General features: G+C 33.9%; 1 non-coding gene across 2 annotated transcripts; it reads left to right on the top strand.

Annotated features, from left to right (window-relative positions):
• The first annotated feature begins 5,974 nt into the window (after positions 1-5,974).
• Positions 5,975-21,138, top strand: LOC105317425 (uncharacterized). 2 transcript variants are annotated; one of them, XR_010707936.1, is made up of 9 exons: positions 5,975-6,050; positions 7,958-8,098; positions 8,502-8,587; positions 8,838-8,941; positions 9,161-9,327; positions 10,093-10,371; positions 10,847-10,979; positions 16,632-16,740; positions 20,124-21,138. It is a non-coding gene; the product is annotated as an uncharacterized protein (transcript). The 2 variants fall into 2 exon arrangements; XR_010707935.1 differs by having other exon boundaries at positions 16,632-16,785.
• The last annotated feature ends 4,118 nt before the right edge of the window (positions 21,139-25,256 follow it).

Below are 25,256 nucleotides of genomic sequence, written 5' to 3'. Positions count from 1 at the left end.
TGTAAACCCTTTCAAACATACAAAGTCAAGAAGAAATTATATATAGTCATAAGAATATAGTATTACAAGTTTACAGAATATTATTGATATTATGTGCATATAAGTTAGGGGATACTTGAATATTAAATAATTATCTGAATATTTATCATATACATGTGTATGATTGTATGAGATATTGTTGGTAGACATGTTGACTAACACCTACATTAACAAACCTATCACTTTCATTTATACCTGCAGGGATACAAACATAAGAATGCCATTTTCATGATCCAGCCCATTTGAAAAGAACAGTAAATAAAAGGGGACTATATATTAAGTAAATATGCATGTATAATACTTAAATAGGTTTAAACCGTGTAACCTAAGAGAATCAAAAACGCTTTGAAGCTCGGAAACAATTTTACAATTTTATCTATATGAAAAATCAGAACTACCATAAAGTATATAGTTCATATAAAAAGGTACACTAATGTCAATAAGTTGTTTAAAAAGTTCGTCTCTTTGTTGAGTGTATCTTGGATATCCAGGGGGAAAAATCACATTTCCTTCAGATGCAGACCTACACTATAAACATCGACTCCCATCAGTTTAAAAAATCCTTAAAGTAAGCTTTACTAGCTTTATTCCGTAATTGACGTAAAATAATATTGTAATAAGTATGTAGTGGTAAATAGTAAAAAAGCTCATTCGACCTAAGATTATATGTATGTTCAGTTTGAAAATATAATTCAGATTGAATTCAATCTAACATATCTTGTGGTGCTAAACCATTTATAATCTTGGAGAATATAATTAGTTTATGTTTATCACTTCGAGATTATAAGGTTTCCAAATTAAGCTCACAATATGGAATGATTTTAGAAGAATTAACTCTGATCCCTGTCACTGTCCTGGTTGCTTCAATTTGTACATGTTTAAGCAATTCGGATTTTCCTTGATACAGCTGCTCCAAACAACATCACCATATTCCAGTCTAGGTCTGATAAAAGCCGAATTTTAACAAGTGTTTATCTATCAATTGTATGCTTGAGTAATCTTAATATATTCAACTTTTTGCATGCCTTTTCATGTATACCGTTAATATATTTAGATCAACCATCCTCCGACTGTATATTTAGATGCAAACCTACTTTTTTTAAAAATTGATAACATTTTTACTGTATGCAATATGTTTTTAATTTTGAGAAAATATATTACGTCAGTTGCCCGTGTTTCTCATTTACTGGTAATTAATGCAATTGAAAACTCAAAATGATAGTTCTAAATAAATTGCATTTTTTTTAAAAGAACTATGACTCTGCATATGCAGAAAATTGGATGGTGCTTCAATAAAGTTAATCCGACAAGTTTATGAAAAATTATTGTTAAGTATATATGTATAATACAGTATACATGAAAAAGATAAAAATATGACAACCATTCATTTATTTTTTGTCAGGGATGCTGACTTCTTCAAATTAAGCATAGGTATCTGACATTATACCCTTTTGTCTTTATATATATATATATATATATATATATATATATATATATATATATATATATATATATATATATATATATATATATATATATATATATATATATATACCCTGTACTCAATAAAACAGTATAGAGGTTATATTTTCAATTATTAAAAAATACAACGCCAGGTGCTTGTCGAATAGAGCTCTGTTGAATTGCCTTAAAAGTGGCAATAACGGGCAATACATTTGTTAGATATATTTATCAGAGATTATGACGAGTTGAAACTTAAAATTCTGTCACATGAGGGAATGAAAACCATGTCATCTATGTCAAAAAGTATTCTAGCCCTACTCGCCTGTTCCATTCCGAAGCAAACGGTCATTTTCTTAGCTTTATTTACATAGTATAGTAATAATAAATGGATATCATATTTTCAGTCTCAAAATTAAATGATTAATTGGACCTATCAACCTAAAAGAAATTAGCCCGTCCGCATATGTATCGGACAGTATGAACATTTTAAAACTAAAAATTTCAAATAGGTGCATGATTGTACATTTTAACTGTGTAGAGTAAGTTCCAGTTCATATCAAAACTCTGAGGTTGGGGTCAATTCTCAACAGGATCAGTTTTCAACGTGTCGATGTCTTCAGAGTTTAGAAAAATCTTTCTCATACCGTTGAAAAATGACCCCGGGTATAAATTTCACGATTTTGGTCTCAATTTTCAACGTTGAAAAATGACCCCCCCGGGTCAATATTCAACGTTGAAAAATGACCCCCGGGTCAATTTTCAACCCGGGTCAATATTCTTCGTTACACCGGTACACATGGTAAGGTTTGACTTACAAGTCAAAAACAAACGATTTTGTAAGCCTTGAAGAGGGCGACCTATGCGTCCCCGTGGTAACCATCCGTGTAACAACCATGCATTTTGAGCTAGTTTATCGAAAATAAAAGTAGTTTTTTTATTTATTTCTCAATAATTATTTATAATTCAATCATAGCTTATGGACATCCTGTCACATGTTTTGAAATACCATAAGTATGCGCAGTTACTCTGTACTGATGCTGGCGTTTCGATATCTTGGCGAAATGTCTTAATCTATAAGTATAGATATTTCTACCGAATAAAAGAGAGAACAGCAAGCAGGTGGAGTGAAGTGGAACTTAATTTTACCTGAGTTAAATTACACAATGATTGGTTTAATGATTAATCAATCAACACTTCCTAATGAAAATGACCCGTGCAGGCATCAGTGATATACCACGGGCAAATAAGTGGAAATTGGCAGTCTCTAGAGTAAAACCATGCGACAAGAACTGATTAACATGCATAACAAATTTATTGAATTATAATGATAATAAATATGTGTTATTATTTTTGATTAAATAAATACACGTATTACTGAAATATTTTTAGTACCTCTTAAAGCATCAAAATGATTGAAAAAAATTACAACCTAATCTTAAGGACGTTGTTTACTCAGGGTTTGAGTTATCAAATCCGGTGTTGTATAGCAGTTTTTCCCCCATGGTAGCTTTTCCCCCCGGAAAACCTACTATATAGTAGCCTTTCCCCCCGGGGGGAAAAGCTACTATATAGTAGCTTTTCCCCCATAGTAGGGTTTCTCCCTCACGTTTTTGGTTCAGATTTTATAAAAAATATTTATGGAAATCCAGTTAGGATTAAAATCAATGTTTCTACACTCCCAAGTTGCATACATGTATATCTGCATTCATCTGTACAGGTTAAGTTTCGTTTTGCCGATTTATCATTTTATAGACAATGCTGAAAGTTGAACATGTATGTAATGGAATTACACATAGAACTTAATTTAGGTAATTTATTGAAAAAAAGTTTTACAAGTTCTGAATTTGTATTAAACGAGAATGTTTTAAGAATTTCTTGATAAATCTATCAGACTGTTTGTCTGTTTGTGAGAATTTCATCCAGGCTAAACCTCCGTTTTAGAGGAAAATTGTTTCCGATGTTTCAGAGCCCGATTCTTAAAATCCTTTTATAATAATTATAGTGCATATTCTTTAGGGTCCAATGTCTCATAAACTAGAGATGACCATATTACCATATTTTTATAGTGGCAGTGGTTTACCACTTGAAGATGACTCTGAAAATTTCAGCCCTCAGGGTAGTGGCCCTTGATGTTTCAGGGCCCTATGTTTAAAACCCCATTAATATGATTGAATAGTGTTCTATAAGTGGGGACCCGAATCTCAAATTCTAGAGATGACCAATTAACCATATTTTCACAGTGGTAGTGGTATACCACTAGTAGATGTCACCAAAAATTTAAGCCCCCATGCAGGGTAGGAGCCTTTGTTGTTTTCGAGCCCGATGTTTGAAATCCAGTTATAAAGAATATGTATTTTTAGGGCCCCATATCTCAAAAACTCTAGATAACCACATGCACATATTTTTACGGTCATTTAAAAGTAAAAACATCATTTAAAAATACACAATCACTCATATATTTCTTTATCAAAATGATTGAAAATTACATTTAATTCTGCTGCTTTTTTTTTAAATTTACGAACAAAATTTTTTAAAAAGGTACCCGGGAAAAATTCATTATTCTTCAAAACATTTAATCAATTCATAAGATGACTAATGATATAATAAATAATTAGATAAATAAATCAATGAAAAGGAGAAACCGAAAATCAAAAATAAATAACCAACCTAAGCGCATATACGACTTTTTTACTTGTTAGTTGATTAGAAGAACAAGCTTATATTTAAAAAAAAGTCAGCTCATCACAATATATGTGTTGGTTGTTTTTGGGGTTTTTTTTGTTTTTGTTTTTTTAATTACCCTTGTTTAATTGTTCGTAGAAATAATATGGTACACAAGTAAATTTTAATTGCAAAAATATGAAACAAATTATTATAGTATAAATTTTTAGGTAATTGAATCGTATATCTTGATTTATATGGCATTGATTTCAAAATTGTATATTTATAAATCAAGTTGCAAACATAAAAGTAGAATAATTAGCAAATGGTGAGTGACAATATAAACATAAAGTTAGTTCAGGCTCCATTTCACATTTTCCAAAGTAACCAGCAAAGATACCGACATTGTTCTGGTTGTGAAGACATTTCATTGTTTTTTAAAATGTTTACATCATAATTTCTCGCGTTTCGTAGAAATGTGCTTAAAAATATGAATATGCGTAACTTTAAAACGAAATTGTAAACACTAACTTTACACATGCTTTTAATACATAATTAAAATACCCCTCACCCATGATTTCGAACCCCATCAATCAAAGTAAAACTAAAACATTTCAGTTTCTCATTATATCATTGCACCCTGTCTCCCGTTTGATATTTAGAAGAAGAAATATATTATAATTGTTTTTAAGCTTATACATTGATGATAATACATTGGAAAATTAAATTTCCAAACCGGCGTTTTTTCACTCAAATGTGTTCTCACGTGTTCATAACGTCGAAGTCAAAACTGTAGATAAGCATCGATTAGATGAAAAAGATTCGAGGTATTCCGAAATCCGTGTAAAAGGTGTTCCAAAAAGAGGTGAGAACAGGTGAAATAAACGATGATGACATATGCATGTTATGAAGGCGCATGCCTTAGTTCATATTTGGGGTTGAAAAAAATAAATGCCATGATTATCCTTTTTTGTGAGAAATTAATATCATATCAGTTATTGCAAATTATTGTCACGAATGGTCCGCAATAAAGATGGCCGGAAAGTAAAAATGGGGGGAAAATCCACTATATAGTAGGTTTTCCGTGGGGGTAATCTGGCTATAAAAAGGGGGAAAGCCCACTATATAGTCAGCTTTCCGTGGGAGAAAAACTGCTATATAGCCATTTTTCCGGGGGGAAGAACTGCTATATAGCCATTTTTCCGGGGGGAAAGATGGCTAGGGGGAAAAGGCACTATATAACACCGGATTGTGAAAAAGTTCAATTTCATGAGTAAAATTTGTTTTAAGGTCTTACGCAAGGAAATCGCCAATCAAACTTGTAGTTCCATATATATAGAGACAATTTCTTTTCTTTTTTCCTTTTTTGGCACCTTATTTTAGGCCTATAGTATTGATTTTGGACTCAGTGGCTAGGAGAATTATTACTTTAGGGGAATTGTCACACTAATTTCAGTGGAACTATTTTTTTAGATGCGCATGATGGATGGTGCTGAGCCTGTTTGTCAACATGTGGAACCCACGTGTACTTCGGGGTAGGTATGTTTACTCTCAATTATTGCCTGACGACGTCAGGCATATCTAAGGTTTAAAAGTTGCAATCTCCGAAACAGTGCAGACAATGGGACAAGCAATATCATGATATTTCACAAAAAAGATTAGCCGATGCATGTTTAAGATGTCAGCATTTACATTCACAATTGATGAAAATGTTATATGGCATGTAATAACAACAGCGAGCAAGAGTTTTCAAGTAAAAGGGACGTTCACCATGCAGTACACGTGTGTAATCCTGATTTAAAAATAGATCATTTGAACGGTGAAAAAGGGGAAGGGGGTCATCGCAACAAGTTGTAACATACATGTATTGTCTATTACGGTACAATGTAAGTAATACTTTGGTGTTGGATTATCATTATTACAAGAGAGTCATCAGTTTGGATTCATTTATACAGCTGGAATGTTTACTGGAGGAACTATAAATCGCCAAAGCGGGGTGTGACCCAATTTTCGTTCAGTTGGGCGATTTCATTAATCTTGAAAAGGGATCATAACTCGCATGTCTTACTAAACGTACATTACTACATTTAATAATTACTAATCAAATGTCTTTCTTAATTCGATAGATTTCTTCCAAAACATCCGAACCAAAGTATAATATACATGTATATACATGTAGCTGTTACAAAACAAATGTCAAAAGTTCATCTGACCCCCTCCCCATGGCTCTCGGTAATAGCAGGATTTCGCGCCATAATGTCTCATTCATAGTTTTTGCGCGCGAGTTGACGAGTCCGTTAATTGGGATCATGCGAATACCCCAGAGCACACCATGTGGGAGTTGGGGTGAGGGAGGCTGCTTCCCCCTCCCCACTTTTTTGGCAGCTGGCACTTTTCTTAACTTTATAGGATAAATGGAACTATCATGGATTTGCCCCCCCCCCCCCCCCTCCACTTTTGTAGGAGCATGCAATAAATGAAACTGCAAATAAGGAATTCTAATTGAATTGAAGTTACAGTTAGGGTTTTTTTCATGAATTTGAGAATTCACCCTTTTTTAATTGCTTGTCAAGATGATTTTGATTAAGCTGCCCACACACATTCAAAATAAAAACGTGTTTGTATACCCTTTCATATTTCATATGGTTGGTAATTTTTAAAATGCCTTTCAGTTGATTTCGCATCTTAATTAATATAACAAATACATGTATAATAAAAAAATAACCGACTATTTACTCTCCAGCTTTCAAGCTTACATAAACTTAAATGATATGTGTACATTCCTAAAAAATGAATTAATAAGATAAATGAATTTCAATTGATATATATTTACATGTTCTAGATCGAGGAAAAGACTGACATTTCGTCCTTAATTTGCACGTTCCGTTTATAAAGGACTATACATGTGTATATGGTATGGGTCTAAAATGGCCCCCTAAAAGGAATATCATTATTTTACTGTAATTCTTTGTTTTCTTTGTACAGGGATATATGTGATGTTTAAACTTAATGTTCATTTTGATTCAAGTGCCCACAATTTAGAAATACGGCATTGTAAAGACAACCTTTTCCCGCCATTTTTGCATTTTAGCATAAAAAATCTTGTTTTCAAGCAGTTTTTCTTTCAGGAAACATAGAGCGCATGCTTGAACTAACAAAATATTATAATCAGAGATGCATCTAGCCAAGTCTAATAAGTGACAAAAAATTTGTCCTGGTTCAAGCATGCGCTCTTTCCCATTCGTAAAAAGATAAGAAAAATGTCAATTTTCGACTAATTTTGATTGAATTATAGAAATAGTGTCACTTCTGACGTCATACACTGCAAGTGAGTGCAAATAAATCAAACAAATAGGTAAAAAATATATTTTATATCAACTCTTCTAAATTATAACATAACATTTTATTGTACCCGAAACACTTTAAAAAATAGTGAATTATGGGGGCCAGATTAAACTCTTATATAGTTCTTTATGATCAGCAGCGAAAATTAAAATCCATTTCTGATAATATAGCCTAATTGATACATGAATGATTCTATTGAATAATTTTGTTTAGTCAGGCAAGCTTTTTGGAAAGCTATTACTTGTCTCTCTTAGAAACCGCATAAGGCGTTATTTTTCTGATCTAAAATTTTTCTTGAAGCATTTCTCTTTCATGAATTATATGCTGAGAGTATAGTTAATTAATTAACTGAATTAAAGCTATATAGTAACATTTAGTGAAATTAATTGTGTGAGACCTAAAGAGAAACATGTAACTTTTTTTTAAACTGCATTTTTTCGAATTTCAGGAGTTGTCTCCCTTGTTACAGATCAACAATGGCGGATAAACAATGCGGGATGCTGTCTTGTCACCAACGGTGAAATTTGACACCTGTATACCCGTATTTCAACCAATTGTCTCAGTCCTCTTTGTTGTGTACATCAGACAGGTAAGAAAATCAAGATAATTGTTTGCAATCATTTTAATAAGAGAAACAATGAAAAATATAACATATTTACATGAACTGAGCACCCCTTAAAAGGACATTTCACATTTTACACACATCATTCACACATTACCATACATTCAGTGCACATTATTTAAACAGAGCAATCATTGAATGTAATACAAAATTCATATGATAGGTATAATATAACAAACATTTCAAACATGCTAACTACACCCTCCCCCCACCCACCCACACTTAGCTACTTCCTGTTTAACTTTGGATCTTTAGACTTTTTATCATAGAGCTGATATCTTTAAGATCTGTAAAATTTTCTTTCGTATTTATATTTTAATAGTTTTTGTTTCATTTTAAAGTAATTTTGCCTATTTTGCTGTTGTTTTAGATGATGGACCACTCTACTTCCTTTTACAGCAGGTGCCCTTACAGATTCACAAAGTTCCAATGTTGAATTTCCATGACCCTGATTGAGTGAGTGCACAACTTTATGTATTCTACTTTCAAAATTTCTACTACTTGTAATACATCTTGGATTTGATTTTAAATATGCCCTATTAACAGATTCAGATTTTTGTGTACAAGTGTGATATTTAATTCTATCAAGATTATTGGGTCCCAAAGTCAGATTTATACAGTCTTTTAACAAGTACATGTCTTCTTCTGTCATGCTTAATTCAAAGTCACAAGGCAACACTGAAGAGTTCCACTTGTTGTTTTTCAGTCCGCGACAGGAGAAGGAATGAAGTTGGCAGGACTTTCCGCACTGTCCTTGGTAGCAGCTGATGATGGAATGGACAGCGGTTGACATGGCCCGTTTCATCAAAGGTAAGTCACCGGAGAAGTGTTTGTAGCAGTTTTCGTACTCGGTCCTGCATCTAAGCTTCAGGTCCAGGGCAAATCTCCTCTGCATGGATTCTCTCATAGCTTTTGTTCTTCCAGGAAACATGTGACTGCTGAATGGAGCTTTAGCAGTCTGTTTTCTCTGAGAGTCAAAGAAGTGGCGCAGGTCTTTGAGGTTTTCAATCATATGCCCTTGCTTTTCAGATGCACCGGAAACAGCAGCACTATCTCCATCACTGGTGAAATGGTAAATGATGAGTGGACGGTCATCACTTTGCAGCTCACTGATGCATTCCGCAGCCCATCTCTTTTCGTCTCCAATGGTGGTCTCTGGAGGAATGGTTGCAGTGCAGCCTTCATGTCTGGGGCAGGTAACTTCCTTTCCCTTGGCTCTAAGATAGGTGCCTTTCTTGCACAGTTTATTGCCACAAAACACTGTCACAACATTCTTCTTCTTGGTAACAATTACTTAAAGTGTATGTCACTTGTGTGGCAGCTTGGAATGGTGTTTTCCCTATTGCACTGAAGGTGGCATTGTTATACCGGGCATCTCCTTCCGCTCTCAGGGTTTTTTTTAGGGGTCGTAGGGGGCCTGTATTCGGCCCCATTCCCAACGGTAAAAAGTACGTGTTTTTCCCAATTTCATCACAGAAAATTCCTAAAAGTTAAAAGCAAATATCGTCATGAAAAAAATAAACGTGTCCTGAAGTTGGTGAAAAGTAAATCGGGATCGGGGTTTTAAAAATCTAAACCACATACTCCACATAAGAGCCTCCATATTGTGACTGTCAACCATGTCGCACAATTCAAATTATTACAGAAAAAAAATTAAACTGGATGATTTAAAAATGGTTAAACCTATATTTACACATACTTTTCTAACAATACGGTTATATCTTATTTGAAATTATTTAGAAAAATGTAACGTAAGACATTTTTCCCAATTTCATCCAAATGTCGCTATTTTTCCCAAATGGAAAGGCCCAGGCCCTTGTTTTAGGGACCTGAAAAAAATCCTGGCTCTTATAGGTGTATTGGCAAGTCCATATTTCTCGTTAAGCTCTTGAATGTCCTGCCTTATTTTCTTCATGCTGTTTTTGTTCACGTCAGTGATGATTTTGCCTACTTTGTTGCAGGTCTGATGAATGTTGGTGGCTGATGCTGGTTCGATGTTTGCGCCAAGAAGCATACCACGCATACCCTAGTTGTAAGGCTGGTACCCAAGTGGCCGACAGCCATGGCAACATTAAGCTGTGCGGCTCTCCGTCCCCTTCCTGATCGACTGACTTCCTCGTACAGCTTTTCACTGTTGTAATGGCACTTCTTACATCGAATGGAAAGGATCCATGCCAGGTCTCTCTTTTCCTCCCCATGCTGGTTCCAGTCCAGTGAACCGTCACAGTCCGGGAATTTCTGTGAGTGCTCTTTAAATGCATGGTTCCAAAGTTTAGCAGTTTTTTCTTGATGGAGCACTTTGTAAAGTCTGGAATTAGGGTTTGGTGACTCTTCATCCATGTAGGAGTCTACCAGCTGCACTTCACTCCACCCGGGTCGCAAAATCTTCGTTTGACTGCCTCTACGCTCAGCATCGCTTATTGTGAATATTCCATCCTTCTGCTGCTGTACAACATCCTGAAACTCTTCTTTACTCAGCCTTCTTATAGGACATAAACACTGTACTGGAGTGGTGGTCCCTGTACTTTTCTGGCCCTTGTTGTGAGGAATGTTTCCTTAAGTTTTCTGTACTGATGTTGATGCAGCCACTTTGGTCCTTTCTTTGGCATGATTTATATTGAACTGTACACTTGTAGACTTTTTCTAATAATATGATGTTGTGTGTGGTGCAAATTTTTAAGTATTGTAAACTTTCATACTGTTTATTTATTTCAGAGCTGCCATGTCTTCTAAGAGGAACCCCATCTTTGATGACTGATGGAAAAGCCTCATCACCCCCCATTGCTTAAGAACCTCTTATCTTAATCACTAGCCATTAATCAGTGACCACCGTTATCAAAGCTCCAAGGTACATTATTGAAGACTCTTCTGGCACCATTTTTTCCAGTCTCTGTCTTTGTCTTAGAATTAAAATTAACAACTTTTTGCTAATTAATTCCAATATTTAAGTCATTTTCCTGTTTCTTAGCTAATTAATGTCTATTAATTAGAGATGAATTTTTTTTAAAGCACATACACATAAACTCTAACATTTCAGGTTTCATTTCATTCGAAGCTATTTTCTCAATATCTCACTAATTAAATTTTATTGAGTTTTGAAAAGATGAACTGTAAATGAATTTTAACAGAAATTTACTCCAGAATTCAGCAATCTGTTAAGAAGAGTTATCTCCTATTTTTAATCCCTTAGGGTCAAAAGTAGATTTTCATACACTAGCATATATAGGAGATAGATACCTACTAGACATTTTCTGCAAATTTCATTAAATTTCATAAACTTTTAGTTGTCTTAAAGTACAAAAAGTATTTATGAAATGAATTATTATTGATATAACAATTGATATTTTTACTAAATTATGGATATAGGCTCTGACAAAGTTTGACTTTTAGCGAAACAGAGGATATTCGGACTAGATTTTTCAGATTTAGTTTTCCACTGAAATATTTTTGGTAGTACTATAATTTTTAAAGTTAAGATTTTATTTGTTAGTCAACAAAATTTTGCATAGGTTCTGTTGGTTTTATCTTGCTTTTTCGTTTAGATAATCGCATGGCTCACACTACAAAAATTATATTGAAAAATGCTTAAAAATGATAAAAGACACCATATCTCAAAATTTTGATCATTGACCTCATATAAATTTTATGCCAGCAGAAAAAGATCAATATACTCAGTTTAATACTAAGAATGTGTTAGCATTATCATCATTCATTTTTTTGTTATATTGAAACAAAAATGGGTAGTAATTTGAAAACTGATAGAGGAAATTCGGACTAGAATTGTGAATGAAAAATTAATGCTTTTTATCTATTTAATATCTCTGTCATTCATAAACTGTATTTCATTTGTTAAAGACAATTTGTATTATTTTCACAGTGTAAAATTTTTATGGATTTTTCTTAAATTTTCAAAAAATATTCAATGGCCATTAACTCAAAAAGTATGTCATTGACCGACTTTTTTGAAAGTGAAGAATAACACTACCATGTAAGGTCTATAACACACAATAGTTGATTTTTCATTATCATCAGTGGAATTTTTTTTCATTCTGAGTAAACGTCATCCTTAATGATTAATTTTTATAATATACTTAAAATACATTAATATTTATAATTGTTGGTGATAGTGATGAAAGAAGCGCACACTTCGACGAAATGGGATGTATATCTTCTGACAGGCCAATATACAACATGTTCAAAATCACTTTCTGTAGGCATGTCTCTTATGTACTGTGCGATTATATATATTTAGTTGTATGTAAAAAAAAAATAATAATAATAAAAACTAGAGCAAAGCTCGTTGCAAAGCAACGAGTGGGTCTTCCGATAATGTCGAAGGTAAAGCTAAAACTGTCTCTAAGAAGCAGAGTTCTTAAACCAATAAGTATAAGTAAATAAAACAAAAAGAAAAAAAAATCGAATTATTTTTGGTACGAGTTCACAAAATCAAAATGATTCTAGGTACGAATTAGCAATAACATTATCAATTTCAAGAACGACTTAGCAAATACAAATCCGAATGTGTTTAAGTACGATTTAACAATTATCGATATATTTTAGGTACGAGTTAATTAAACTATGAACATAACATTCTTTTCTTTACCAAGAATGTGGAATCAAAATTTCCAGAAAAGTCAATTTTCAAACACCTACATCTTTGTAATGCATCGGCCGATTTTAAAACGGATTTCAGTTTTACATTAAAATTAATAAGCTTTTATTTTTGCTTTTATGATTAATAACAAATTATCGCTCTAAAAAAGGTTACTATAAAAAGACTTTGTAGCATAGCCCTCCTGGCCCCTAATTTGAAGGGTCAGCCCCTTTTTCTTGATATCAAATTAAAGGTCTCGCAAATATAAACATATTTTATTCAACAAGTGTTCACGAATTATTAACCGTTATAGAGATATCGGAACAACTGTGCTTTAGGGGCCGACCCTTCAACTCCTTACTGGGGCCACCAACGAAAAATGTTTAGGTATCACAATGTTCACAACATTATTTTCAGCAACTTTTGTTATACAATGTTTTTCAAAATATTTCTCCTTTTCAAGATAATATTGATCAAAGTTTTGGACTTCTGGCCCCTTCAAACCCCTAATTATGTAACATATGACTTTAGTATGGTCCAGAATAGATGAACAGCTGTACAATGAACATTTTTGCTTCTATAAATAATAACACATTATTTTTCAGTAAAGAGTTATTATATAAAGATTTTAGAGCGCTCTTGGCCCCTAATTTGAGGGGCTAGTCCCTTTTTCTTAATATTAAATAAAAGATCTTATTAATATAAACATATTTTGTTTAATAAGTGTTCAGAAATTGTTGACCGATTTGGAGATATCTTGACAACAGAGTTTTAGGGGCCGACCCTTAAACTCCTTACTGGGGCCACAAACCATAAATTTTAAGGTACCATGTTCTAAAGAACATTATTTTAAGCAACTTTTGTTCAACATTGCCTTTCAAAATATTTCTCCTTTTTAAGATATTAATGATCAAAGTGTTGGTCTTCTGGCCCCTTGAAACCCCTAATTACGTAACAAATGTTTAAAATAAGGTACTGTGTAGATCAACAGCTGTACAATGAACATTTTTGCTTCTATAATTAATGACAAATTATTGCTCAGTTAAGAGTTAAAATTAAAAGACTTTAGAGCCCTCCTGGCCCCTAATTAAAAGGGCCAGCCCCTTTTTATTAAAACAAAACAAAGCTCGTGTAAATCTTAACAACTTTTGCATTACATGTTTTAACAAATTATCAACAGGTTAAAAGATATTTTGCAAAACGTGTTAAAATTTTGCCAAAAATTTTGGTGCCAATTTTTGACTTCGGGCGAGCTTCGGCGCCGTGCGCATTTTCCACAATGTCAAATACAGAGGATCATCTACAGACATTCATCTACAAATTCCTGAAAGTTTCACTTTTCTATACCCTTTAGTTTCGGAGGAGTTACGTGGACAAAATGGTCCTTAAAAATTCACAAAATCCTCAAAATCTCAAACCGGATGTGACGTCATCAGCTCAAAATTTTACATTCGCAAGCACGTTTTATGTTCTATCAGTCCTGTCAATTTGGTGAAAATCGACCAAATAGTTTTTGAGTTATAGCTCTCGAAAAATGTCAGAGGAAAAATGTAGAATAATAATAAAAAGAAACCGTAGAATAACAAGAGGGTCTTCCGTTGGAAACGGAAGACCCTAATAACTTAATTACGATGTATATGAAATGCTTTCTTCTTTTGAGATTATTTACTTACAGGCATTTTGTATTTATTTGCATTGACGTGCAATCGATTAACCAGCTGCTAATATGCGCGAGCAATTTTTTTACATTTACTTTCTCATAGACCATTTGTTTTTCAAAATTTAGGTGTAACATAAATGTAATAGGTTTTTCCTTTGTTTTTTTTTTCGATTCTAAATTGTCAATGTTTACTCCTATTTTACATTTCTACCTATCTGTACGTACGGCACTATACGGATTACAGATCTCGTGACTCCCACCTATAACTACCGTACAGGACCAGGCACCGACTAACACATTTCATACCGTTACCTACTGTAAGGTGGTAAGTGCACACCCAGTTTTAAGCCAACTCCCCTAAAACTTGCCCATACCGAGATCAATTAAATGCCATTTGTCAATCAAATAAGAAACATTAGCTTGCACCCTGGTTGACAGAATAAACAAAGCGTGATGGCTGAATACCTGAGATTGTGTGTTGTAAGCAATCCGTCATTTCGTAATCATTCACTTTCCGACCAGTATCTCAACAACCGTTGCACACATTTAGCTCAGATTTGATATTTACCTGTAAATGTGTTTTAGAAATATACAGGTTGAGTTCGATCTTGGTTCCAGTCCGAATTATGCCTCTTGAAAAAAAAATGGGAAATTTACTTTCCGATCCTTATTTCAACAACTGTTGCACTTATTTATAAACTCAAAAATTTTATATATGAACGTGTAATAGAGATAAACAGGTTGATTTTGAATTTGGTTTGAAAAAAAGAGGAACTCTCAGTTTCTGCTCTCACTTTTGAAAGAATTGACATGTAAATCTGATTTTTCATATGTAAGTTATTTACAAGAAAATACAGATCAAGTTCGAATTTAGTTCAGGTCAAATAGTTTTTTAGAGTTATGCCTCTTGAACTTGGGGAAAAATGGGAAACTCTTTGTTTTCCGCTCTCTAACTTTTGAAGTGTTGTATATGTAAAGTTGATATTTCGTTAAAGGTTAAATTATAAGAAAGTACAGATCTAGTTTGAAATTTGCTCCAGTCCGATGATTTTAGACAGAGTATGCCTCTTAAACGTATAAGAAAATGAGAAATTTTCAGAAATTAATAACTTGAAATCTGATAAATCTTAAATCAAACAATTGTTTTACTAAATTTGGCATTTGAAATTTTGGTCGCCTTCGGGGGGGGGGGGGGGCACGACTACATGTAGTTTAATCATAAGTAAATAATCACATGTATCTAAATTTATAACTGAACACTGAAAATTAAATCGCTTACAATAACTCCTTTAAAAAATCACAATATAACTTTCAGAAGAAAAATTAGTTGCAATTCAAGCTTTATTTGCTTACCATGGCTGGGATTGGTATCCAGAAAGTTTCTCTGTCTGCCGTCCTGAATCCCCCTGAAGAAACCTTAAAAGGCTTTACAAAATGTTTAGATTGCATTTGTCGAACATGCGCTGTCGCCGAGAGTAACACACAATCCCAATTAACCAAAAGTAGCCTCCCGTAAAACATTTATATTCAAAAGCAAATATACAAAAAATTCTGGACAATGCTGTGCCACCGAGGGGTTTGGGTTGACGAGCGTTACTGTTTTGAGAAAATCTTGTGCAATTCAAATGGACATAAGACAGAAGCGATTTGTATGGCGGGCCTACTGAACCCAGCGGGACATTAAGCCAAACTGCGCAGTTCGACAAGTAATGGAATGGTTTCTGGATCCTGAAGGACAGCCGTGTATGGGACACATTGTAGAGGTACATCTATATCAATTGTTATTTTTGTGTTAATAAGCTGTAAATAAACTATAATATGTATTTTTGTCGAAACAATGGTTCAACGGCGGGGATGCCTCCATGTGGCTAGAACTGGAAACATTGCTGTTTTGAGTGATTTTTTATATGATATATTATTTATTACACTCAAAACAGCAATGGTTAACCTTCCTGAATGAAAGTCAATTCATACAAAAAATGTTAGCATATCAAGATGAATAATTTCATTAAATTACCTTAAATTTCACCACCACCATCCCACCAATTATGTCTGAGACTTCCTAAACGACAAAAGGATACAAACATGCACCCTTATAAATACCACCATCAACAGCTACCGAATAATCGTACACAGTTATCAGAGCACTCTTCCAGCTATACCTTTGTCAACATATTTTTTTAATGTCGCATTTTGATTGCAGCTCTCAATGAGACAACTCGTAATGGTGCTCCTTTGCATTGTAGCTTATTTTCCATCTACAACAAAACGGCCCGGAATGCCATGAACCCCAGGGACACCATACCAAATGCCCAGCGCAAAGTGGGTGTAAAACAGACCAGAACTACGAGCCAGGTAAATTGATTATAACGGACCCTGTTGCTGGAAAAACTTCCAAAGGTTATTTAACTTATCATATATTCATACAGCACTTACAAACATATTCTTTTTTTATTTTATCGTAATTTAACACAAAAAAATTCAATAAAATGTTTTATTTTTAATTCTTAATAATTTATAAATAAATAATTGACACGATTTAACTGGAATTAGCATTGAAAATCCAAACTTTTTAGGTCACCTGAGTCACTCAGGTGACCTATTGCAATTGGTCTTCGTCCGTCGTCGTGCGTCGTGCGTTAACAATTTTACATTTTTAACTTCTTCTTGAAAACTACCAGGCCAATCGTTACCATTTTTGGTGTGAAGCATCTCTATGGTAAGAAGAATCTAAATTGTGAAATTTATGGCTCTACCACCCCTGGGGTGCCACGGGCGGGGCCAAATATGCAAAAAAGCCAAATTTTCAAAAATCTTCTTCTCTACTTCCACACAAGTGAGGAAAAAACTGAATGCATGGTTATGATGTCCATGAGGCCCTCTACCAAAATTGTGAAATTTTTGGCCCCTGGCTCAGGGGTTCTGGCTCTAGGGTGGGGCCAATATGGCCATATAGTAAAAATGTATTAAATCCTAGAAAATCTTCTTCTCTACTCCCATATATATTTGTTAAAAACTAAATGCATGGTTATGATGTCCATGAAGCCCTCTACCTTAATTGTGAAATTCATGACCCCTGGGTCAGGTGTTCAGGCTCTAGGGTGGGGCCAATATGGCCAAATAGTAAAAATGTATTAAATCTTAGAAAATCTTCTTCTCTACTATCATATATATTTGTTAAAAAGTAAATGCATGATAATGATGTCCATGAAGCCCTCAACCTAAATTGTGAAATTCATGACCCGTCGGTCAGGGGTTCAGGCTTTAGGGTGGGGCCAATATGGCCATGTAGTAAAAATGTATTAAATCTTAGAAAATCTTCTTTTCTACTCTCATATATATTTGTTAAATACTAAATGCATGATTATGATGTCCATTAAGCCCTCTACCTAAATTGTGAAATTCATGGCCCCTGGGTCAGGGGTTCAGGCTCTAGGGTGGGGCCAATATGGCCAAATTGTAAAAATGTATTAAATCTTAGAAAATCTTCTTCTCTACTCCCATATATATTTGTTAAAAACTAAATGCATGGTTATGATGTCCATGAAGCCCTCTACTTTAATTGTGAAATTCATGACCCCTCGGTCAGGGGTTCAGGCTCTAGGGTGGGGCCGATATGGCCAAATAGTAAAAATGTATTAAATCTTACAAAATTCTTCTTCTCTACTCCCATATATATTTGTTAAAAACTAAATGCATGATTATGATGTCCATGAGGCTCTCTACTAAAATTGTGAAATTCATGACCCCTTTGTTAGGCGTTCATGCTCTAGGGTGGGGCCAATATGGCCATATAGTATTTTTAGGTCACCTGAGTCACTCAGGTGACCTATTGCAATTGGTCTTCGTCCGTCGTCGTGCGTCGTGCGTTAACAATTTTACATTTTTAACTTCTTCTTGAAAACTACCAGGCCAATCGTTACCATTTTTGGTGTGAAGCATCTCTATGGTAAGAAGAATCTAAATTGTGAAATTTATGGCTCTACCACCCCTGGGGTGCCACGGGCGGGGCCAAATATGCAAAAAAAGCCAAATTTTCAAAAATCTTCTTCTCTACTTCCACACAAGTGAGGAAAAAACTGAATGCATGGTTATGATGTCCATGAGGCCCTCTACCAAAATTATGAAATTTATGGCCCCTGGCTCAGGGGTTCTGGCTCTAGGGTGGGGCCAATATGGCCATATAGTAAAAATGTATTAAATCCTAGAAAATCTTCTTCTCTACTCCCATATATATTTGTTAAAAACTAAATGCATGGTTATGATGTCCATGAAGCCCTCTACCTTAACTGTGAAATTCATGACCCCTGGGTCAGGTGTTCAGGCTCTAGGGTGGGGCCAATATGGCCAAATAGTAAAAATGTATTAAATCTTAGAAAATCTTCTTCTCTACAATCATATATATTTGTTAAAAAGTAAATGCATGATAATGATGTCCATGAAGCCCTCAACCTAAATTGTGAAATTCATGACCCGTCGGTCAGGGGTTCAGGCTTTAGGGTGGGGCCAATATGGCCATGTAGTAAAAATGTATTAAATCTTAGAAAATCTTCTTTTCTACTCTCATATATATTTGTTAAATACTAAATGCATGATTATGATGTCCATTAAGCCCTCTACCTAAATTGTGAAATTCATGACCCCTGGGTCAGGGGTTCAGGCTCTAGGGTGGGGCCAATATGGCCAAATTGTAAAAATGTATTAAATCTTAGAAAATCTTCTTCTCTACTCCCATATATATTTGTTAAAAACTAAATGCATGGTTATGATGTCCATGAAGCCCTCTACTTTAATTGTGAAATTCATGACCCCTCGGTCAGGGGTTCAGGCTCTAGGGTGGGGCCGATATGGCCAAATAGTAAAAATGTATTAAATCTTACAAAATTCTTCTTCTCTACTCCCATATATATTTGTTAAAAACTAAATGCATGATTATGATGTCCATGAGGCTCTCTACTAAAATTGTGAAATTCATGACCCCTTTGTTAGGCGTTCATGCTCTAGGGTGGGGCCAATATGGCCATATAGTAAAAATGATTTAAATCTTAAAAAATCTTCTTCTCTACTCCCACACATGTGGGCAAAAAACTGAATACATGGTTATGATATCCACAATCTCCTTTACCTAAATTGTGAAATTCATGGCCCCTGGGTCAGGGGTTCAGGACATGAGGGGGGGGGGGGGGGCAATTAAGTGTTAATGCATATAATGTTTAAAAATCTTCTTCTCTATTCTCACACATCTGTATAAAAAACCTACTAATAATTATGTTTACCAGGAAGTCCTCTACTGAAATTTTAATTTTCATGTCCCCTGGGGTATGGGTTTTGACTCTAGGGCAGGGCCAAAATGGATGTATAGATGCTAATGCATATAACGTTAAAAAATTATCTTCTTTACTCCCACACACCTGAAAGGAAAACTAAATTCATTATTTTGTAGACCAGATCTTTTAGTTTTTCACCAAAATTATAGGTTTCACAGTTCTTTTTGAATTATATGTGGTTGTCATTACAAATTTATAATGTTTCTACTCCAGTATGAAACCTAATTAATTAGATGCATATATGAGACTCCATGACAAGTTTGTGTATTGGATATATGCTACTCAGCTGACCGTTAAGGCCAATTGGCCTCTTGTTTCTTATGTAGTTTAATATTACTGATAGTAAACAAATATTCATGAAATTAAATTTAATTAACAAAATACACAAAATAGTATTACATGATTTTACAGAATGGAAAGACGTGAATATTCATGTGTTTTGTGTGGTGGATACTATCTTCATTAGGACACCGTCCTGCCAGTTTTTTTTATCGAAATTTTGTAAAAACATTTTTCTGTAAATGTCATCGAAACTGATGTGTATTGTGCAATAAAATCGCTACAAATGCAATTTCAAGTATCAGCGTGATATATAAAGATGTTGCAAAGGACCCAACATTCATATCACCGATTAGAATTAAAATATCTCAGAATCTAGCTCGCCATCAATTGCTTTACCATTGCCATTTTCATCTTGGAATTAAGTTATTTCGTCTGCAAAATGCTTGGTCCAACGCTACTTTCAGTTACCTATCAAGCACAGATTGATGTATTTTGTGTAATTCGACCACGAGTACGATGCTGTTAGAGGCCATTTTGGATATTGGTAAACTGTAAGACGACGAAAAAATTAAAACCAATGATGATGTGTTGCTAAACAGGACTTCTGTGCAAACCATAATTCACAGTTTTTCAACTTAACACCAACTTGTTACAGACATGCGTTGAAGAGGAAGGTCTGGATAGGAGTTCGATGCACTGGATGAGGACAGCTTGGAGCCAGAGTTTTCTCGATATGTTGATACTGAGCTGCGAAAACTTTTTTGAGGGGTCTTTCATCTACATCAGATACGAATGTCTTATATCATCACCCAGGAACACATCGATGTTGATGGCAAGTTTGAGATATCTGCGAGTGATGACAACACCAGTTTTCTGTCGACCAAAATACAAAGCAGACATGTATCAGCGAAACAGTGTGAGTGCTGGGTGAGTTGTGTTGAAGGTGTCATATGTATGGTATTGTATAGATGTAAAGCACGCTGTAGGAGGGTGGGACTTGTAGCCACATTACTATAGTGTGATTATGGTATCTGTCATTGACGCGTCAAAAAGCGATGAGGACAATGTAGTTAAAGAGACCTTTTCATGTTTTATTGTTCAGTTAGTGTACTATAAAATATCTTCAAATACATTGTATTTGGGTTCTTTTCTAGATTGAAAGTTCGTTGCTAAAAACATGCATTAAAATGTTGGCAATTTTAAATATTATTTTTATTGTTTACCCGTCTTCTATTATTAAAAAAGTTGTTATTATCGTTCTTACATTTAAACTTCGTTAATTGCATCTTTTAACACCTACGGCACTGTAGCTTTCTGGTCGTCCTTCCGAGGGTTTTTTTCCGACCGTGAGCTTCAGACCTGCAGCTACTTTATGAGGAAAAACATAGGAACTGCAGCATCTTCTTTGTAAGATTGAAAATACGAAATAAGACAAGTATATTGAGCTTCAATTTATAGTCAATCAAGTAACCATTAAATGCGGTAGGAATAACTTATTTCTTTTTAATTTGTAGGCCACCTGAGACACTCAATTGACTTATTGCAATTGGTCTTCGTCCGTCGTCCATCGTGCGTTATAATTTTACATTTTTAACGTCTTCTTCAAAGCTATGCATCCAATTGTTACAAATTTTGGTGTGAAGCATCTCTATGGTAAGGTGAATCTTAATTGTGAAATTCATGAGTTTACCACACCAGGGGCGCGTCAATCGGGGCCCAAAAACGCCAAAAATTTTTAAAAAAAAAACGTCTACTGACACGGAATAAAAACTGACTGCGTATTTAGAATAAAAAATTAAGCTGGCATTTTTAATAATTATATTTCATGTAACTTAAATATAAGGTATGGGATGTGTGGCTGGGATGGGTATATTTGTGTCTAATTATTTAATTCTGCTCAAGAATTTCAGTGAAAAAAAATGGTTAATTTACATATTTAAAATAGAGAAAGAATGAAGCTGTCTAACAAAGTTAAGATATTGTTAAAAGTATATGGAAAGAGTTCGGGGGGAGAGGGCAGTTAATGGAGTTGTCTTCCCTTGCTTCTTCATAATGGAATTATTTTCCTTTGCTTGTTCATGTTTAGTAATTATAATCATTGAATATATTGTAATTAAGAAATTGTATAATCAAAAGAGTTATTTTTAGCTCACCGAGACGAAGTCAAGGAGAGCTTATGCTATACCCTCGGCGTCGGCGTCGGCGGTGGCGTCGGCGTCGGCGTCGGCGTCCGGACCTGGTTAAAGTTTTTGTTGCAGGTCCTGTATCTAAGCTATTACTTGTCCTGTCTTCACCAAACTTGCATGGATGATGCATCTGGACCTACTTATGGACTTGAAAGACTTGGATGCTGAATCTGGGTCCTAAATTTCAGATGCTGGAGGAGGTTAAGGTTGTTGGACCAGGTTAAAGTTTTTGTTGCAGGTGCCCTTTGATAGCAATAACTTAGTTACTGCTGGTCCGTACTTCACCAAACTTGCATGGATGGTGTGTCTTATGATACTGATGCACCAGACAGGTTTGAGTGCTGAATCTGAGCTATAGGTTGCGGATGCTGGAGGAGGTTAAGGTTTTTGGAGCAGGTTAAAGTTTTTGTTGCAGGTGCCCATTGATAGCAATATCTAAGTTACTACTGGTCCTAACTTCACCAAACTTGTATGAATGATGCGTCTTCTGATATTAATGCACCTGACAAGCTTGAATGCTGAATATGAGCAATACATTGTAGGTTTCGGATGCTGGAAGAGGTTAAGGTTTTTAGAGCTGGTTAAAGTTTTTGTTGCAGTTGCCCTCTGATGATTATATCTTAGTTACTACTGGTCCTAACTTCACCAAACTTGTATGGATGGTGCGTCTTATGATACTGATGCACCTGACAAGCTTGAATGCTGAATCTGAGCAATAGGTTTCGGATGCTGGAGGAGGTTAAGGTTTTAAAAGCTGGTTAAATAAAGTTTTTGAAACAGGTGCCCTCTAATGATGATATCTTAGTTATTACTTGTCCTTACTTCACCAGACTTCCATGGATGGTGTGTCTTATGATACTGATGCACCTGACAGGCTTGAATGCTGAGTGTGAGCCATAGGTTTCGGATGCTGGATAAAGTTAAGTTTTTTGAAACAGGTCACAAGTTTAATAGATGATAGTACTATTTCAAACTTGCATAGTTGATTTAACTGTAATATGAATGAATCGCAGAGGTAACTTCAGATGCAGAGCTTGATCTCCTTTATCAAGGATGCTAAAAAATAGTTCTTAGTTATTACAGGTCCTAACTTCACCAAACTTGAATGTATGGCATGTCTTATGATACAGATGCACCTGACAGGCATGGATGCTGAATCTGAGCTATAAGTTACGGATGCTGGAGGAAGTAAAGGTTTTAATTGCTAGTGCCCTCTGATGATGATATCTTAGTTATTACTGGTCCAAACTTTACCAAACTTGCATGGATGATGCGTCTTATGATACCAATGCACCTGATGGGCTTGAATGCTGAATCTCAGCCATAGGTTTCGGATGCTGGATGAGGTTTAGTTTTTTGGAACAGGTCACATGTTTTATAGATGAAAGCTTGCATAGTTGATTTAACTTTATTATAAATTAAACGCAGAGGTTGCTTCAGATGCAGAGCCTGATCTCCATTATCAAGGATGCTATAGAAATCTCCTACCTCACTCAAACCAGCTTGATAGATAGATGTGTTTGTTGATAAATGATATAACATGATTCCTATGATATTGTATGATATGAAACAATATTGTTTGATATGATATAATATGATATCATATGTTATATTATAAAAAGTTATACGATATGATATGATATTGTATCAATTTTTTTGATATTTTATGATATGATATTGTATCATGATATTGTTATGTATAGTATTGTATATTATGATACAATATTGTATAATATTATATTGTATTTTTAATATATTATTTTATCACATGGTACAATTACATAAGATATTGCAAAATATTATATTGTATCCCATGATACAATATTGTATATTCTATAATATTGTATCATACAATATTGTATAATACGATATTGGTTTCAGTAATATAGAATTACATCACATGAAATTGTATTATATGATATTGTAAAATTATATAATATTGTATCATACGATATTGTATGATATGATATTGGTTTATATAATATATTATCATATCACATGAAATTGTATTATATGATATTGTAATATATATTATTGTGTCATATGATACTATATGTATGATATAATAATGTATTTTATAATATTTTACTTTATCACATAATATTGTATCATTTGATAAGATACAATGTTGGAATCAAATTATATTGTATTATATGATATAATATCATATAATGTATCAAATATGTTTCAGTGTCACTCAATACAATATCATACTATATTATACAATATAATATCATGTTTCAATGTTATGATGTATTATGTAATATGATATTGTAATATAATACAATATTGTATTATATTTTATGATATTGTATTATGTGATCAAATACAATTAGGTATAACACAATACAATGTCATATCATACGTTACAATATCATATCTCATTATTGTTTATTACGGTATTTTATTGTATTATATGATATATATCATAAATATGACATGATGCAATATTTAGTTTTATATCATTGAATTGATTAACATATGAACATATGATTATCATAAAAAAATTTATCAGATGATATACGATATTTTGTCAAAACAGAATCCATGAATATCCAAGATCATAAAGTATGATTTTCATATAAAATGATAAAGGTGGTCTTATGAAGGTGATGTCTCATAAGGGTGATGCTCCGTCTCGGTGAGCTTAGTAATCTATGATTACCTATGTTTATAATTTGAAACAAAAACAGTTTTTAATCTTTTTTATATAAACAAGTAGACTTATTAATAGTAAAGTAATAACTTGGGTACAAGCCAACTTGTTTTAATCAATGAAAACATATACACTAAAAAAACTATCTTGAAATTTTATAAATAGGGATAAGTTATTTTCTACCAGAGTCTTGCACCTTTTCAATATAAGGTAACGCACACTAATATGATCTTTATGTTTTTCGATAAAATTATAGGTATCTTAGTCCTTTTTTAAAAGAGTTCAGGCAGGGAGGTGGTTATCATTACAATATTATATGTTTTCTACTCCAGAATAAAACTTCATTAATATATGAAACCCCTTTATTGATCAGTGAGGGGTAGCGCACATCTGGTACATTGTTATATGGATCTTTGGATT

This window comes from Magallana gigas, chromosome 7 (assembly GCF_963853765.1).
Source record: "Magallana gigas chromosome 7, xbMagGiga1.1, whole genome shotgun sequence".
Lineage (NCBI taxonomy): Eukaryota > Metazoa > Mollusca > Bivalvia > Ostreida > Ostreidae > Magallana > Magallana gigas.
The sequence above is the reverse complement of the archived record's forward strand: the minus strand, read 5'-3'. Positions and strand labels throughout refer to the sequence as shown.